The sequence below is a fragment of the Leuciscus leuciscus genome (genome assembly GCF_965113295.1).
Source record: "Leuciscus leuciscus genome assembly, chromosome: 5".
Classification (NCBI taxonomy): domain Eukaryota; kingdom Metazoa; phylum Chordata; class Actinopteri; order Cypriniformes; family Leuciscidae; genus Leuciscus; species Leuciscus leuciscus.
In genome coordinates, this window is record NC_138729.1 from 15,031,043 (window position 1) to 15,047,485 (window position 16,443).

The window sequence follows — 16,443 nt, forward strand, 5'->3', positions numbered from 1 at the left end:
TATACTGCCACATCAAATAAGCTTTTGTTTAGCAATTTCTATATATAAAATACTATTTTTGTCAAAAATAAAGTCATCAACTAAGATGTTAGCTGTTCCAATGTTGGCTATATTCAAACTAATGAATACATAGATAAAATGTAGGCCTATAATCATTTTTTTTACAAAGAAAGAGTACACTTGAAATATTGTTGAAATTGTAATTATTGTTGTAATTGTAACCGTTTTAATAAAATAGCTAAACATATTTACAAGATAGATGTAAGCAAAATCTTAAATGGTCAATATAAGTCTTCTTCTAAATATATATTTTGTCCTTGCATTGTGGCTCAGTCAGTGTCACACCTGAGTGAATGGCTCATCATTATGCAGAGTGGGTGGGACATTGTATTCTAAGGTGTAAACCACTCCTTGTTCACGCCCCCCTCGCATATTGGCTTTCCAAGCAAAACCTGTTTTACATCAATTTAAATCAATGTATGGTTTTATGTGAACGATAAAGCAAGACTATTTTCACATAATTTTGAAGAAAAAACTATAGGCGACGACATCCATTAGTCAAAAGTCTTATTGCCACATATTTAGTATGTGTTTTGTGGCCTTATTTCAAAAACTTTAATTTTTAGTTTTTTCGATAACCACGCATAAACATTATTCTCTCAAAAATGAAAACATGTACATGTGGCTCACATATTATTGTAGTCCTGTTTGTGCTATATAGAGTGAATTTACACCTTTGCCATTAATATGTTTATAAGCAACTGAAAAAAGCACAAATGTCAGAGCATGTCAGAACACCTCCAGGGCCCAAAAAACCGCTCAGACTCCAGAGGGTTAAAAAAGGGGAGGAGACCGAAAGAAACTCTGGGTTTATCGAAGAAAACCTGTTCCTGACCAGGTTAGGTTCACATAGAAAGTTACCATGGTAACTCCCAGCGAGCAAAAAGTCGTCTAGAAGACGTCTAAAAGACGTCATTCTTAGACATCCAGAAGACGTCCTCACAGGAGCCAGAATGAAAGTTTTTTATACGTCTTTTCTGGACATTGTATAGACGTCAATTAAAGACGTGCTAAAGACGTCATTCTTAGACATCCAGAAGACGTCCTCACAGGAGCCAGAATGAAAGTTTTTTATACGTCTTTTCTGGACATTGTATAGACGTCAATTAAAGACGTGCTAAAGACGTCATTCTTAGACATCCAGAAGACGTCCTCACAGGAGCCAGAATGAAAGTTTTTTATACGTCTTTTCTGGACATTGTATAGACGTCAATTAAAGACGTGCTAAAGACGTCATTCTTAGACATCTAGAAGACGTCCTCACAGGAGCCAGAATGAAAGTTTTTTATACGTCTTTTCTGGACATTGTATAGACGTCAATTAAAGACGTGCTAAAGACGTCATTCTTAGACATCCAGAAGACGTCCTCACAGGAGCCAGAATGAAAGTTTTTTATACGTCTTTTCTGGACATTGTATAGACGTCAATTAAAGACGTGCTAAATACGTCATTCTTAGACATCCAGAAGACGTCCTCACAGGAGCCAGAATGAAAGTTTTTTTTACGTCTTTTCTGGACATTCTATAGATGTCAAGTAAAGACTTGCTACAGATGTAATTGTTAGACATCTAAAGGCAGTCAGAATAAAAGTTGTATTAGACGTGTTTTCTGTAGTAGAAATGTCAAAGACTGTTAAAGACCCATACTGACATGGAAATCCTATATGTGCATTTTTCAAGGATCCAAGTTTAAAAAAAAAATTCTTACAAATATTTACAAAACAGTGGCAGTGAGTGTATGCCACTCACTGAGCTAGTTCTCACTGAGAAAAACCCAGTTACTCAATGTTAATGGTTGTCGTGTCATGAAACTGCAGACACACAGACCATAGACCTAAATAAGATTTTAAAGAATATTGATAATATTGAATATTCAATTGAATAACTGTGTAGTGTATATACTTGCATTTGTATATCTTAACAATATAACTGTAATAAACTGCTTACCATTTTCCTGTAAAACAAACTAATCACTCCAAGAAATCAACTATTTAAATCTCAAAATATATTTTTATTACTATTTTGTTCTGCTGGACCAAAACTTAACAGCCGGAAGACTAAAGTATAAATTAACACAATACAACTTAAAAGCCTGAACAGTAAAGTTGTAAATTAACACAATTTCCCTTTAAATAATCTATAAAATGTTAAAACAATATAACATAACAATTAACAAAATATGGCTGCTATAAGGTTCACAAGCTTCATTTATAGCAGCAAGCAGTTTCAGATGATCGGCTACAGACTTTATTTGGGCCTCTATTGCAGCTGGGTCCCATTTCATGACAGCAGCTACAATCAAAGCAAAAAAAATCCACATGTTAAATAAATAAATACAAATGCCACTGTTGTGGTTTAGCTTATAGCAGAGATACATAGTTGAAAATTTGAGTACTCGAATCAATTAAATGAAATAAATCAAAAATCAAGTAAAATTACATCAAGCCTGATATAAGGCATTCCACACACACACACACACACACACACACACACACACATATAGGTGCCATTTACAACTTCATGTGATTTTAGTGATCGGATAGCTATATGATCTTTAAAAGACCAGGTGTAAATGCCCTCCGAAATGCATTCGTGACGCATTTGAATCTGATTGCTCAAACCACTTCAGGAGGTGGTCTGGGCCGCATTCCAGAAGAAACTGGACAAGTGTAAATGCATCTGGTTGTTGAAACCACATGCAAATTTTACTCCTCCCAAAAACGCTCTAAAATAAAGTTGTAAGAGCGTGTTATAGGCTATATGTCATGTTATAGCAAGTTATGACGACGCTACTGCCGCATCGCCGCTGACCATCTAACGATATTCATCAAGCCAACGTGCAAACTATCGCAAATTAAAGTGAAAGTAAGTCCCCGATGCTTAACACACAGTTATCATCATTAAAAGTAAAGAAACAAAATGATCTTACCAGGGCTGTTGCGCTCTCTCCTATTGCGGTCTTTGATTTAGAAATTTTAACGGATGATCAATAAAATGCAGTTCATATCTGTTGCTTTCGGTGACGTGAACACCATTAAATTTGCATAGCGAGGGAATCGAAGATCTGATTTATATCCGTTTTGCAAAAACACATTTATGTGACCAGGTGTAAATGGAATTGTTGTGATAAAACAGATAGCTATCCGATCTGAGAAAACGCATCAAGTGGCCAGGTTTAAACAGCCCCATATACACACACACACACACACACACACATATTAGGGGTGTAAGTTAACGGTTCACAAAATTCATGGTTCGGTTCAATACGATACACTTTGTGTCATGGTTCGGTACGTTTTCGATACAGGAAAAAGAAAGAAATGCCAGAGAAATTTCCTTGATTTAATATTTGTAACTTTTTTTTTTGTATTAAACGTAACATCATAAAGTATGATTTTTTTTTTTTTTACTTTGAGGAATGATGAAGCTATAATTGACTCTTAGAAGCATGTAAAACAGCTCCTTGAAAAAAAATGTAATGTAATATTGTAGTTATAAACAAAGGTTTATTTTAGTTCAGATTAACATTTGAGGGCAGTAATTTTATTCATGTCAAAATAAAACCAACGTAATGTAACTTGAAAGCATTATAGCCTACTATTCCTGCCAAACTTCCATGGTTACAGTTTGTTTTACTACAGTAAATCCATGGTGAATGTTGCTGATCTGTGGACACTGGATTGTTCATTCATGGCACATTGTTTCCACGTCAGCGCTGTTTGATCCGTTAATAACAGAGAAATATGAATGCTTCTCAATAGATCTCGCAGCGATGTTATTACTTCAGTGGGGATCTCTTAGCGCTGTGTAGTAACAGTGTCGCTTGATCAAGATCGGCTCGCGCTGCACTGGTCCAAACTGATAAACGGCCCGTGAAGCACATAATAACAGCACCTGCTTTCTGGTCAGTTAGCCTACAGTACCTGCTTTTTTTGTGGAAACCAAATCTTTTGATTGTGAGAGAGCCATGTGTTAAAAGTCAGATGGCACTTAATCTACTTTATGATTTGCCCTATGTCTGAACAAAAGAAATAAAAGTTAACTATCTATACCATATTGAATTGCATAGCATCATATTTTTGCAATGCGTTGAATCGAAATCGAATCGCACCGGATCGTAATAAAAGTGAATCGTATTGCATTGCATCGGTAGCTGGCAGCTGCTTATATGTATCATTAATGTATTGTATCGTTGGCTATGCATCGAGATGCGTATCGTATCGGCCTCAGTTATGGAGATGCACATCCCTAATACCTATATAGGAAAAGTAACTACATTTACATACTGTGAATTGTTTTTTCCATCGAAAATCGCAATTGTATCGAATTATGACATTTTCTTAATCTTACACCCCTAATATAAACACATACATATAGTACTTTGGAGACCAATTGTGTTGAAATAACATTGAGACAAAGGAGGTAGAGGACGAATACTCACTTCTCTTGGTAGCTGTTCTGATGAATGACGGATCCTGGCCACAGAAAGATAAAAGAGAGAGGTAAAAGGGGGGAATTAATTAGCATGGGTCACATTTCATTCGTTTTGTCTGGTATCTAAAACTTATGTCTGATAGAAAAATGTGCATCACCAAAAGAAGGAACATGTAGATTAACACAGTGGATCTGTCCAAACGGTAATCGTTTTAATAACATTGTCATCTGTACAAAGAAAAAACTCTTCCGTTTTTAGTACATTGTTGATGTGTAAAAGTTCCTTAAGTTTGTGTGTTCTTGACGTCTTTTCTTTTAACCCTGCAGGTAGTTACATTACATTTTATATATTAATAAAAGTTTTACCTATGGAACTTCGGTATGATGAAAATGTGTGTAATATAGCAAACCCAAACAAACAACTCAATTATTCTATGTTAAATTGAACTCTTCCACCATATCTACTTTAAAATGAAACACAGGAACTTGCCATCCTAGGTCACATTACCATAAATATAATATTAAATTACTATAAGATAAAATTACTTCAGTTAATTTACCATCGGATGCATGTCTCCCTTTGCTAACCCTTTTGTGGAAGGGCTCTTTGTGAAGGGATTTAGATGCATCGAACACCCCTTTAATTGTACATTTATTAAATCACATGTAATGTTTATAAATAATACTAGGTAAAGGAGAGCAAACTGATTCCCCCTTCATTTTATCTACCTTATGCCGACCAAAAGGTATATGATTTTCTTTCTTCAGATGAAAACACATATTTTAGAAAAAATAAACTAGACTTTTAGAAATATTATCCATCTCTTGTGTTTGTGTGTCAAATAATGCAAGTGAATAGACACCAAAATGCTGAAGGTCGAAAAAGTCCAAGAGCATTGTAAAGCTCACATGATAAGTGCAGAAAACATCTTGTGTGAACAACACAGCAAGCTGTGAGTACGCTGTATGAAGTTTCTGGCGTATGCTCTTGCATTATATTGGCTTACAATAATGGATAATTTTTCAAAAAATCTTTGTGGAAAGAAAGTCAGATATATATCTGGAATGGCACGAGAGAAGAAAAAAATAGATATTTTTTTAATTTCGGAGTGCATTGTGCCTTTAAAATTGACTGCGGATTTAAATACTGGGTAACACTTTATTTCGATAGTCCACTTTAGACATTCTACTAACTATAAGTAACTTTGCAACTACATGTCAACTATCTGTCATTAGAGTATTAGTAGACTGTCTGCTTAATAACACTCTGTTTTGTTGGTCCCCCAACAGACATTCTACTGACTATAAGTTACTTGGCAACTACAAGTCAACTTATTCTCCTAACCCGAATCCTAACATCTAAACTTAACCTACCAGTCTATTGACTGTCTACTACAGCCTACTAATACTCTAATGAGAGTTAGTTGACATGTTAGTGAAAGTGGACTATCGAAATAAAGTGTAACCAGATACTGCAGTGGATACTTACTAGTGATGGACTTGTTTCTCTGTTGGTGCCTATTCTGCTCCGTAAGTCCAATGCTTGATCTAAAAATATATATATATATAAAAAAAGTGTGTTAATAGGATTATTGATCGCGTAACATAGGACCATTTTTTTATGTTCCATAAGTGTTATATAAATCTGGAGAACCCTTACTAAAAATTAACAATGTTTTGCGACACTAACCAAATGGTAATAAATTATTGTAATATGTAAAATAGGTAAGAGGCCGCATTATGCATAAACTTTTATTTGCAAAAACAGGTTTCGGCACGCGCCTAAACGCATTTTTGCAAATAAAAGTTTATGCATAGTGCGGCCACTTACCTATTTTATGTATTACAATTATCCAGGCCAGCACTCTAAAAGTTTATTAATATATGCAGTGAAGCCTGCTCCTATACTCACTTAATAAATTATTGTAATCAATCCACCATAAAAACATGGTTTCTACACTATAATAAAAAACATGGTTAATTTAGCAAATGTCCTTAAAGGATTAGTTCACCTCAAAGTTGAAAATTGTGTCATCATTTACTCACCCTCAAGTTGTTTTGAATTTGTATTTGAATTCACCTGTATGAATTTCTTTCTTCTGCTGAACACAAAGAAAGATATTTTGAAGAATGTCGGTAACCAGACAGACTTGGGTCCCATTGACTTCCATAGTAGGAAAAAAAAATACTATGGAAGTCAATGGGACCCAAGTTACAGACATTCTTCAAAATATCTTTCTTTGTGTTCAGCAGAAGAAAGAAATTCATACAGGTTTGAAACAACTTGAGGTTGAGTAAATGATGACACAATTTTCAACTTTGACGTGAACTAATCCTTTAAAAGAACAGCTCATCCAAAAAAAAAAAAAAGAAAAAAAAAAGAGTTATCTCATTATGTAGCTTACTCACCCATATGTTGAAATTGTATGAGTTTCTTATGTAGAACCATAATTAAGATATCTTGAAAAATGCCATTTATTTTTGTCACAGGCTACAATGCATACAGTTGTTTTATTCCCCAAATTCTTGTGTTTCACAAAAGTAAGTTATACAGGTTTGAAAATACTTTCATTTTGAAAGACATTTATTTTTGGGTCAGCTAGGCCTGTAAACTCAAAAAGATAAAGCTTGTCTGGAGGGTTTGAACCAGTGCATTTGAGAAGATTCACATATTCTGCCTCTATTTCACGTGTATTTTATGACAATACTCACACCGCATCTGAACATCGTGTGGCTGGATAATATTTATTCCCCAAATGCCTGGATCATGAAGGAAACACACACATACACATCAATATTAGTTATTTGTTTTACTTAGCCTACTTACGGAGACATTTGCAAAAGCTTGCTAAATTGACTCACCAGCTCCAAAACATATTATTACGACTCGTTAATTTAACTGATCGGTTAGCCATCCCGCGATCATTCATAAGCCTAGTGTGCAGATTCTTATAGTATAAGACTGTGACAGTTGAGTTTTATTTTATCATAAACTAAGTTAGACAAGTTACACATGCTGGCAGCACATAACATTAACATTGGAATACCGTATGCACTAACAATATTGCTCTAATCGCGTTTAGATTCTCAATTTAATACACTATATGCTGCTTCCAAATCTTCAGTCCTCATTCTCCTGGATCTGTCTGCTGCCTTCGACACGGTGAATCATCAGATCCTTCTGTCCACCCTCTCATCGCTGGGCATCACAGGAACTTCACTCCACTGGTTTGAGTCCTATCTCACAGGTAGGTCCTTCAAGGTCGCATGGAGAGGCGAGGTATCCAGAGCACATCAGCTGACCACAGGGGTTCCCCAGGGTTCAGTTCTTGGTCCCCTCCTCTTCTCCATCTACACCACATCACTGGGACACATCATACAGGCACATGGTTTTTCCTACCACTGCTATGCTGATGACACACAGCTCTTCCTCTCCTTTCAACCAGATGATCCCACAGTAGCTGCACGGGTCTCAAGCTGTCTGGCGGACATCTCCACATGGATGAAGGAACACCACCTGCAGCTCAACCTGGCAAAGACTGAGCTTCTCGTCCTCCCTGCCAATCCGTCTCTACAGCACGACTTCACCATCCAGCTAGAGTCATCATTAATCACCCCATCAAGATCGGTCAGAAATCTTGGAGTAACGTTTGATGACCAGCTGACCTTCACAGATCACATTTCAAAGACAGCTCGATCATGCAGGTTTGCACTGCACAACATCAGGAAGATCAGGCCTTTCCTAACTGAGCATGCAACACAACTTATCGTCCAGGCCCTGGTCATCTCTAGGCTTGACTACTGCAATGCCCTTCTGGCTGGACTCCCAGCATGTGCGACCAAACCCCTACAGATGATCCAGAATGCTGCAGCTCGTCTTGTCTTCAACGAGCCCAAGAGGGCCCACGTCACTCCTCTGTTCATCTCTCTGCACTGGCTACCTCTAGCTGCTCGCATCAAGTTCAAGGCACTGACGCTTGCTTACAGAACTATCACAGGCTCAGCTCCCTCCTACTTTCACTCACTCCTACGAGTCTACATCCCTACCAGACACCTACGATCGGTCAACGAGCGACGTCTCGTGGTTCCATCACAGAAAGCCACAAAATCACTTTCCAGAACATTCTCATTTACAGTTCCATGCTGGTGGAACGCTCTCCCCACCCTCATCCGGAATGCAGAATCCCTGACAACATTCAAAAAACAGCTGAAAACCAATCTCTTCCGTGAGCACTTAACCTTATAGAAAAAAAAAAAAAAAAAAAAAAAAAAAAAAAAAAAAAAAAAAAAATCCTTTCCCTTTGAAACATCACTTATCAGGCTTATGCTACTCTGAATAATACCTGAACTTCGTATTTTGAGCACTTCCTGCGTTGTTGTTGCTTTTGCCTCTTTATGATGACTCGCTGAACTTAGTCCTAATTTGTAAGTCGCTTTGGATAAGGGCGTCTGCTAAATGACTAAATGTAAATGTAAATGTAAATGTATATCTTGATGTAGCAGAATTTGTATAAAATAAAGTTTTACCTTCCGTAGATTGCAATATTTCCGTTGATAAAATTCTTTGTCCATATTCCTTGTTTGTTCTTCATTTACATCCAGCAACACCCAGCAACTCGCTCAAAATAAACATTTAGCAGTCCGATGAAAAATAATCCATGTTTTAAACGATGTAAAACCCACAGAATAGGCAAATTGAAGATCCCGCGCAGCAGCAAAGGAAACACCGACTCACTCAACTGACGTTTATTCAAACTTGACTCGTAAAGGCGCGCATAGTTGTCATTGGCTAGATTCCTGGATGACAGTCAGAATAAACAGAGAATAACCAATCATGCTCAAAACAGCTAGGAGAGACAGCCAATAGTGTGGCAACATTGCAATTACAGGGAAATATGAATATATATATATATATATATATATATATATATATATATATATATATATATAAAATATATTATGTGCTATTTATTTGGTTGTATTTGTAGGCTGGCTGTTATATTTAATCAATTGGTTAAATTGTTTTTTCATTGCAGTGCATGATTAAAAATTAAACAATAAAAATGAAAGATTAAAAATACTGTAAGAACTTACAGTAACTGACCATATATAATATTTATTTACCACTGTTCTGATAAAGTGCAATTTAATAGAGCAAACAGTATATTAAACAGAGCAAACACTGCATATATTCATATACAATTCTGTATGTAGATCTATATGAAAATCTAATGAATTGGTATCATGGTGGTGACAGTTACATTCATGTGACCCATAATGACCCTTTTACACTTTCACAAATTCTTGACCTTTCCTTTAGAAACACTCTTATGCCTAATAATGTCAACATCCCTTTTCACCCTGTGTGGCACTGGTACACAACCTGTTGGTTTAGAGTTAGTCCAACGCAACACTTTGGTAACATTGGCATAATTATAAACAAGTTACAACATAATACCCCGGGTTTCACACTTCACAGGCAAGCCTGTAGTCCCAGACTAAAATGCATGTTTGAGCTGTATTACCTGAAAGCAACATATCTTATGGCAGTGCCATTGTTTTGTCTCAAGATGCACGCCAGTAATGGTTTTTTTTTTTCTAAGGCACATTTTTAAAAGCTATAATTAAATACCCAAATTGAACTAAGGACAAATCCTGGCTTTATCTAAACCCTGTCTGTGAATCCGGGTCTGGGTTAGAAATTAAGGGTTAAGGTTAACCCTAACCCTAACCTTAAGACTTGTCTACAGACTTTTATTTAACAGCATGGTGTTAACTGCAGTGGTTAGGCCTTTAGCATTGATTAAGGACAAAAATCTTCTCAATGTGACAGTCTGTTTAGTAAAGATTGTTTGTATGGATTGTCCCTAAACTAGAGCTATTGATGCATTCAAGACATACCTAGTATCATAAAGATCGTATTTACAAATTGAACACACATGAACGCCGCCACAATGATGAAAATATGAGTAGGAAGCTTGGGATTTTCTTTAATCCACAATCTCGAGTTATGAGTGTGTCAGTGAGAAACATTGTGGAATACCACAATACTTGGGTATTTAGCAGTTACATTGTCAGGCTTTTCTATTTACGATGAAGTAAGCTAATGCCTGCACAAAATATGACAGTGTTATAGTATAACATAACATGTAGGCTAATGATACATTTTACAGTGGCTTCATAAATTAATTTAAAACATAAAAAAAATAAAAAAATAATAGTAAAACCTCATGAATACAAACTTCCCAGGAGGACTTAAAAGTGCCATGTGTGCATCATGAACCCTGTTGGTGTCTGACCAGCAAGATCAATTTAACAGTTAATGATATAGTCCGTAACAGTCAGTTAATTAATTTACAGATATTGTTTGTCATTTTGTTCTGAACTAGTTCTGGCTGTCAGTCATTGACTGTTTCTGGATTTCAACGGACGTCCAGATTATAGTCAGTATGAACGTCTGTTCTGAACTAGTTCTGGCTGTCAGTGGACGTTTAGATTATGGCCGGATTGGACATCTTTATTCACGTCATTTATGGACTGTTTCTGGATGTCAACGGACGTCCAGATTATAGTCAGTATGAACGTCTGTTCTGAACTAGCTCTGGCTGTCAGTGGACGTTTAGATTATGGCCGGATTGGACATCTTTATTCACGTCATTTATGGACTGTTTCTGGATGTCAACGGACGTCCAGATTATAGTCAGTATGAACGTCTATTCTGAACTAGTTCTGGCTGTCAGTAGACGTTTAGATTATGGCCGGATTGGACATCTTTATTCACGTCATTTATGGACTGTTTCTGGATGTCAACGGACGTCCAGATTATAGTCAGTATGAACGTCTTTTCTGAACTAGTTCTGGCTGTCTGTGGACGTTTAGATTATGGCCGGATTGGACATCTTTATTCACGTCATTTATGGACTGTTTCTGGATGTCAACGGACGTCCAGATTATAGTCAGTATGAACGTCTTTTCTGAACTAGTTCTGGCTGTCAGTGGACGTTTAGATTATGGCCGGATTGGACATGTTTATTCACGTCATTTATGGACTGTTTCTGGATGTCAACGGACGTCCAGATTATAGTCAGTATGAACGTCTGTTCTCAACTAGTTCTGGCTGTCAGTGGACGTTTAGATTATGGCCGGATTGGACATCTTAATTCACGTCATTTATGGACTGTTTCTGGATGTCGACGGACGTCCAGATTATAGTCAGTATGAACGTCTTTTCTGAACTAGTTCTGACTGTCAGTGGACGTTTAGATTATGGCCGGATTGGACATCTTTATTCACGTCATTTATGGACTGTTTCTGGATGTCAACGGACGTCCAGATTATAGTCAGTATGAACGTCTTTTCTGAACTAGTTCTGGCTGTCAGTGGACGTTTAGATTATGGCCGGATTGGACATCTTTATTCACGTCATTTATGGACTGTTTCTGGATGTCAACGGACGTCCAGATTATAGTCAGTATGAACGTCTGTTCTCAACTAGTTCTGGCTGTCAGTGGACGTTTAGATTATGGCCGGATTGGACATCTTTATTCACGTCATTTATGGACTGTTTCTGGATGTCAACGGACGTCTAGATTATAGTCAGTATGAACGTCTTTTCTGAACTAGTTCTGGCTGTCTGTGGACGTTTAGATTATGGCCGGATTGGACATATTATTCACGTCATTTATGGACTGTTTCTGGATGTCAACGGACGTCCAGATTATAGTCAGTATGAACGTCTTTTCTGAACTAGTTCTGGCTGTCAGTAGACGTTTAGATTATGGCCAGATTGGACATAATTTCTCAGTGTCATTAATCGACTAATTCTGGCTGTCAATGGACGTTCAGATCATGGCCTGGACGGGCGGACTTGATATCAACCTGTTTTGTACGTCCACAGACGTCGCTTGCTCAGTGTGTAAGTATAAGTTGCCTCTCTTTCAGAAACGGTCTTTCTCGGGTTTGACATACCTCCCATTCTGAAACGGAAAAGCTTAATTTCTCCCATCACTACCTTGATACATAAACATAAATACACTCAAAAAATAATTAATTATCTTTACTTAATTTAATTGTAGACATTTTTACACAATTTTATTTATTCATAGTTAATAAGTTTAGTTAAGTCAACAGATTTGTTAAACATAATGCACAATATATAAAATGAACCTCTAAGTAAAGACAAGTGTCAATATTGAGCATAATAAGTTGAGTGCTCACAGCCTAAGCTCAAGCGCTTCTTACCAGCACAATGGTAACCACAAAATTCAGTAACAGAAACTCCTCTGAATGTCCAACATAACTGAACATTAAACATTAACATAATCTACCAACATCTTTCCCTCTACTGAAAAACAAAAAAATAACAGTCAAAAGTCAAAATCTGAAGTGGTAATTTTTGGTTCCCCAAATTTAGCCAAACAGCTTTCTGTACATCTTGGCCCTTTAGCCACTAATGTCAACAATGGAACCTTGGAGTGCTTTTTAATTCGGAGCTCAAATTTGACAAGTAAGTCAATGCCGTGGTTAAACGTAGCTTCTATCAATTGTGGAGCATCGCTAAATTGAAGAGAATTCTGTCTTTTCTGTCTTTTGTGTGTTTATTTAATCCAGATTGAATTATTGCATCTTGTTATATTTGGGGTTGTCTAGAAACTTGCTTTCAACGTTGCAGCAGCCAAACTGTTGACAGGCACAAGTAAATGGTCTCAGCCTTTCTCCGGCGCTGGCCTCTTTGCACTGGCATCCTGTTGATATTAGAGTCCAATATAAAGTTTTGATTATGGTTTTTAAAGGTTTGCTCGGTCTTGCTCCTGAGTATATATAATGTCTGTTATAGCATCATTGTTCTGCTAGACTTCTAAGATCTTCCCAGAGTTTGCTCTTACATGTTCGCAAATCATGGTTGGAAACCAAAAGAAATCGTGCCTTCTCTGTGGCAGCCCCACGTCTTTGGAATAGTCTTCCTCTGCATATCAGATCCTGTGACTCGTTAGAATGTTTTAAATCAATGCTGAAAAAACATTGCCCCTTGGTTTTTGTGACAGTGATCAGTGTTGTATATTGAGTTGTTGTTGTGTGTTTATAGAGCAATTTTTAGACATGTAAAGCGCTTTGGTCAACTTGTGTTTTTAAATGTGCTCATAAAATAACAGTTGATTGTAGATTTTAATCGTTTAAACACTCACAGTGCATGAGCCTGTAACCTGCTGCTCATTTAAACACCTGTGAAATTGAGATAAACTACAGTTAATGTTTTATTTGTGTGGGAATGGAGGGTCTGGCAGCAGTAGCTCCTCTCTGCAGTACATAAGATCCAGGGGGAGGAGCTGGATCTCTTCCCACTGAATTTTGATTGGAGTTTTGCCACAAGACATGTCATACTTACTCGTGCTGTTGCTCTACCGTTTCCACATTGAGTTATTAACTAAAGTAAGTTATTCTTTTGACACAAAATATATATAAAAAAAAATACTTTTGTAGAAAACTACATTTATTTAATAACGTTTTAAATGGTTAGTTACAAACACTGTAGTTTGTACATTGTGTGAATGTGCACCTATAATTTCGTACAGTGGTGGGCAATAACCAAATATTTAATTAGAATATTTTCATTTGGAGAAATGTTTGCTTTTACTCCAAAACATTATAACAAAAATAAATAAATAATTACATTTCACCTTCCCTGAAAAGCCCATAGTTCAATGTTACATGTAAGAATAAATATTTCCTAAAAAGAAGTGTATTCTTTGATTGGCTGACTTCAAATACTTAAGTAGATTAATAAGTAGGCACTATTGGAGTAATATTAAATCAAGTTCTCTTTCTACTTGAAGTATAAAATATGTGTGCTTTTTCCCACCACTGATTATGCATATTATTATAAAGCTGTATGTGACTAAAGAAGTATACTAGCACTATCAGGTCTTCTGCAATTTTATACTTATAAATAACTTCACAAGGGCATCTGACTTAATTTATATAACATAATAAGTGCTTACATTTACGTAAATGCATGCAAAATGCATTACCAGCACAATGAAATAGAAAATAAACATTTATTAACACAAGGTAAAACAGACACTAAATACATTTGGGAAACTTTGAATGCGAAACATAAGGAAAACAACATTGAGAGCACATCGTGAGCACACTGACTAAACACTAATAACAGACCAACATAAGAGGGAAACCACAGGACATCCAAAATTAGAACTTACACATAGAATGAAACGATAAATCACTCATTCATCCTTTCACACTGGACTGCACTACATGATGCACACAACACACTCAAATGTTGCAACTTACTCTTAAAATTGCAGGCTGCAACTTCACAAATATGCTTAATCTAGTGGAGCAAAGTCTATAAAGTGGGAGGAGTTGGATCTGGATCCAACCTGGCCCTCTGGACCTCGTGTTCTGCAGTGAGGACCATCTCGGGTCTGGAGGGGGTACAGTGAAACATTGAATAGAACAGGCAAGAGCACAACACTGTGTGAAGACAGAAGATAAATGTTGAACCTGACCCATATCAGGACATTGTCAGACATTTGCTAGAGAAGGCTGAGTGGATGAATGGTAAATGCTTACCCTCTATCTATTGAGTGATATGAGATATAATAGAAAACATTTATGAGATATAATGGGAAACATTTATGATGTGGATTTAGAAGCATGTGATCAGAGGTTGATACAGTGTACTTACCAAAGAAAATACTGGGTAATATAAGGTAACTACAGGGGTTAAGGTTAGGTTTAGAGGGGTAGGTTCAGGGTTTGTTATTACCCAATTATTGTAATTACTGTCTGTGGCGAGCAGGACGAGACCGAGGGCCGTGAGAGAGCAGCACGAGGCCGGTGGCGTGATTACTGATGAGAAACACCTGCGCAACGCACCGGTCTCGTATCTCTCACGGCGGAGCAGAAGCATAAAGGGGGAGCAACGACAGTGGAGATCGAGACCGGTGCATCGCGCAGGTGTTGCTCATCAGTAATCACGCCACCGGCCTCGTGCTGCTCTCTCACGGCCCTCGGCCTCGTCCTGCTCGCCACACTGTCATATATCGTATGTACACGGGGAACAGGATTGTAAAATAAAGTGCTACCAAGATTCCTTAGAAGAAATGAAAATGGAAACAAATGACAATTGTTGACATACAGTAAGAGTATGCAGCTATAAAAGTTTTTTTCTTTCCTATAGGGCAACGGTTGCCTGTAAACTCACTGATGACTGTATATCTCTCTGAATTGTCGACTCAGTAACTGGCATCTGTCCCTGTTTATAAGTTAATACAGGGTTGGTCTGGTTACTAAGCCAACGGTTCAGATAACTTTATAACATATAGGCTGGATACAACTTAATTTTATTCCAAATATTCTCTATGACACTTTTTCCTAACAAACGTCTGTTATTTCACTTGAGTGTACTGTCCCTCGATTCTTCGATTTTATATAAGGAAGGTATAGATTTTAATATAATGGTAGAACTGTTCTCAGATTATTTTTGTTCTCAGATATTTTTCATAAATTTCAAGTCAGGCAAAGTGTTGTTTTGTTTTGTGTGTTGTAAATTTATACAATTCAATAATTAGATTGTCCAAAACAATGATGTTACGATTTTACTCTTTGTGTCTTTAATTACTTTGTTCTTCTAAATGGTTAAAATGCTCAAATTAACCTGGAAAAAACATCAAACAGAATATTACTATGAATTGATGAATGAATGAAAGTATTCATAAATTAAAAATAAATAAAATACCTGACAAAAAAAAATGCAATATATGAATAATTAAAGGGTCATTAGACCCTAAAACATATTTTTTTGAGGTATTAACAGATATGTACAGGTAAACAACAATAGCGCTCATGTTTATTATTAAGGGAAAAGTGGTGATTTTATTTGTTTTTCTGAGTTATTTCATTCTTATTTTCATTCTTTAAAAAAAACAAA

The 16,443-nt window shown here is 36.6% G+C and overlaps 2 long non-coding RNA genes across 3 annotated transcripts; both read right to left on the reverse strand.

Moving 5' to 3' along the window:
* Positions 1-1,817: 1,817 nt before the first annotated feature.
* Positions 1,818-9,867, reverse strand: LOC309498953. 2 transcript variants are annotated; one of them, XR_014206080.1, is made up of 5 exons: positions 9,021-9,867; positions 7,208-7,253; positions 5,983-6,041; positions 4,501-4,534; positions 1,818-2,351 (listed from the first exon to the last, which is right to left on the reverse strand). It is a non-coding gene; the product is annotated as an uncharacterized lncRNA (long non-coding RNA). The 2 variants fall into 2 exon arrangements; XR_014206081.1 differs by lacking the exon at positions 1,818-2,351 and having other exon boundaries at positions 2,631-4,721.
* LOC309499872 lies at positions 6,066-6,995 on the reverse strand. Its single transcript, XR_014206381.1, has 2 exons — positions 6,574-6,995; positions 6,066-6,487 (listed from the first exon to the last, which is right to left on the reverse strand). It is a non-coding gene; the product is annotated as an uncharacterized lncRNA (long non-coding RNA).
* Positions 9,868-16,443: the final 6,576 nt, after the last annotated feature.